Raw genomic sequence first — 3,590 nt, forward strand, 5'->3', positions numbered from 1 at the left:
ATGCATGTTGTTGAGTAGGGAAGATTAAGTCGACTTGTAGGTGTTGTACAATCTAATCGATTCGGCTCAAGGACCCAAACTTTCCTAGGATTGTAAGATATAACCCAACTCAATCCATCACAACAATAATTGCTTGCTTATAATTTGAGAACATGTTTGTATGATCATATCCCATGATTCCCCTATGATCCCATGACACCCTAGTGCCTTTAATCAATTGTTTACACCCCTTTAATTCATCTTGCTTGTTTATTTTCATTGCTATTTTAGTTTAGTGACCTTCTACATCAACCCAATTTGTGACACCCCTTAGACACCACTAGTTGCAATAGAAATCTCATTTCAATACCCGTCCCTTGGGATCCGACCTTTACTTGCCTCTTTACTAATTGTAGAGTTGTTTGTGAAGCTATAAATTGTGTTTTGATTTGACCGTGACCCAACGACCACATCTTAATTTGTGAACACTTAGCGGGATCGCATCAAAAATGGCGCCGTTGCCGGGGACGGTGTTTGTTTGATTTAGATTTCTTTTTATTGTTATTAGTTGTGTCTTTCTTCGCCTTGAGGAAGTAAAACTCCTCAAGGTTTGTTCTAATTGTTTTCGAGTTGTTTTATATTTTGCATGTCTAGAAGGTTACAAGGTGATTTGTTACCTTTTGACCGTGAAATCGAAAGAACATTGATGAACAATAGGAGACTTGTAAGGAGGAATTTAAGAGGTATTAGTGAAGTTGTTCAACCCACTAGTGAGTTTGTCAATCCTTTCGCAATAGAAGGAGAAGAAAACCCATTACACAATACCCCACAAAATCCACCTACAATGCCAAAATTCTCGTCACACTCAGTACCCACCGAGGAGAATCTACCAAATGGTACTCCTACACCACAACATCTAACCGGAAATTTTATTGCCAAGTCCGCCTTCATCCAATTAGTTGAGAGGAGCCAATTTAGGGGGATGCCTAGTAAGGACCCTCATTCTCATATGGAAACCTTTTGCGACTATTGTGATGCTATCTCTCAAACGGGCGTGACTCAAGACCAAACTAGATGGGTCTTATTTCCTTTTTCCTTAATCGGCACCGCGAAGCAATGGTTGAAGGGCCTTGATAAGGCCACCCTTGGAATACATTCTTGGAAGAAGTTGGCTCTAGCTTTCTTCAAAAAATTCTACCCACCGGAAAAGACTAACATGCTAAGAGCTCAAATTACGGGTTTTAAGCAAAGGGATGAAGAGTCTTTGTATGAAGCTTGGGAGCGGTTCAAGGGAATTTGTCGCTCATGTCCTCACCATGGACTTAGCGAATGGTTTTTGGTGCAACAATTTTGGAATGGTTTATATGAAGATTCTAGGAACATTCTCAATATGGGATCAAATGGAATGTTCACCGAAGTTGATGACAATCAAACATGGAACAAGATTGAGGAATTGGCGGTCCATAATTCACAATATAGTAGACCTCGCAAGGCTACTAGAGGAGGAAAGCATGAAGTGGACTCCGTTACTCAATTGGGTGCTAAACTTAGTGCTCACATTGACACAATCAACTTGAAGTTTGAACAAGCTATGGCTAGACTTGAGGAAAACTCAAAATCATCAAAGCATCATGTTAATGCCATGACGGCATCCTCATCAATCCCAAGTGGGATATGTGAGAATTGTGGAACTTTGGGACATGACCAAGGTGAATGTAGGGGAACAAATGAACAAGTGAATGCTTTCCAAGCATACAAGAGTGGTACCCCTTATTCCAACTTTTACAATGAAAACACCAAATTCCATCCAAATCTCTCATACAAAAGCCAAAATGTTCAAAACCCTCAAACAACATACACTCCACCACCCATGAGAAACCAAAATCAAAGACCCTTTTAAAATCAAAACCAAGGTTACCAAAATCAAAATCCATACAATCACCAAAATGACCAAGGTGTTGATGTCCAAAAAGCGGTCCTCCAAATGCAAAAGAATCAACAAGAATTTTTCACTCAAATGCAAAAAGATAGCCAAGCAAAGGAAACCACCATCAACAACATTCTAGCTCACACCAAGATGTTGGAAACACAATTGACTCAACTAGCATCTTCAAGCTCACAAAGACAAAAGGGGCAATTACCACCTCAAAGTAATCCCCCTAGACATGAAACGGTTAGTGCCATTCACTTGAGAAGTGGTACAAGGTATGAAGCACCGAAGAAGCAAGTTGAGGATGAAGTTGTGGAAGCTAGTGAAAAGGAAGAAATTGTGCAAAACTCCAAAGATGGAGAATCATCAAAAGAAGAAAGTTCAAAGAAAAATGAAGACAAGGCCAAGGAGAAGGAGCCCATTGTGATTAGACTCCCTTTTCCAAGTCGTCAAGCCAAGCCCAAATTTGATGATCAACTTGGAAAATTCATGGAAATTGTGAAGAATTTGGAAGTCTCAATTCCTTTCACGGAATTAATCAATCACGTGCCGGCCTATGCGAAATACATGAAAGATATCCTCACAAAGAAGAAGTCGATCCGGAAGCTTGAGACTATCGCCTTCACTAAGGTGAGTAGTGCAATACTTCAAGGGAGTTCACCTCCAAAGTTAAAGGATCCGGGAAGCTTCTCCATACCGTGTACCATTGGCGACACGACGATCAACAAAGCCTTATGTGATCTAGGGGCTAGTGTGAGTGTCATGCCGTACTCGGTGAGTAAAAGGTTGGGGATGGGAGAGCTTAAATGCACCAATATCACACTCCAAATGGCCGATAGATCGACGAAGACACCGTTAGGGATATGGGAAGATGTCCCCGTGCGAATTGGGAAGGTTTTCATCCCGGTGGACTTTGTCATTGTTGATATGGAGGAAGATTTCAATATTCCAATCATCCTAGGAAGACCTTTCCTACACACCGCGGGTGCGGTGATTGATGTGAAACATGGTGAGCTCACTCTAGAAGTGGGAGATGAAAGCATAACTTTTAATCTTGACAAGACTATGAGAGCTCCTCGTTTGCATGAACCATGTTTCATGATTGATCATTATAGCCGAAAGGATGAGAGGAAGAAATCGGAACTCCAATGGGAGAAGAGAATTGAAGATGCTCCATTCAAAGAGCAAGTGAATTGTGACAAGGAGAGCTTGCAAAGCTCATCAAAATCAACTAAGGAAGAAGAGGATGGCCTCATTGGCGAAGAAAAGAAATTGGGAGAGTTGTCTCCATCTAAGCAAGAGATTTTCAATGATCAACTCAATGAAGTTTGTGGTCTTTGGGACGACGAATTTGAAGGGATCTTTAATCCCTACATTGGTAATGCCATCGATCAAGACCAACAACAAGGACCACGGTCTATTGAGAACCTCTACCATGATAATGAACAAGCCTTCGATTACTTTTTCAAGGTGTTGAGCAACATCAACAACACCTTGGACATGCCCCCTTGACATCTCATCAAGAATGAGAGTTTGGTGGAGTCCTCCCTAAACCACCACTTGTAAATATTTCTAACTCCCTAACTTACATTTCAATTCTTGTATTGCATTTTTGTCATCTTTGGATTTTTATTCACTTTGATCAAAATAATTGTAATGTTTGAGAGAAGTGAGGGAGGGA

The 3,590-nt window shown here is 40.8% G+C and overlaps 1 non-coding gene across 1 annotated transcript; it reads right to left on the minus strand.

Moving 5' to 3' along the window:
• Positions 1-1,195: 1,195 nt before the first annotated feature.
• On the minus strand, positions 1,196-1,302 carry LOC141624092 (small nucleolar RNA R71). Its single transcript, XR_012533903.1, has one exon. It is a non-coding gene; the product is annotated as a small nucleolar RNA R71 (small nucleolar RNA).
• Positions 1,303-3,590: the final 2,288 nt, after the last annotated feature.

Source organism: Silene latifolia, chromosome X, assembly GCF_048544455.1.
Source record: "Silene latifolia isolate original U9 population chromosome X, ASM4854445v1, whole genome shotgun sequence".
Lineage (NCBI taxonomy): Eukaryota > Viridiplantae > Streptophyta > Magnoliopsida > Caryophyllales > Caryophyllaceae > Silene > Silene latifolia.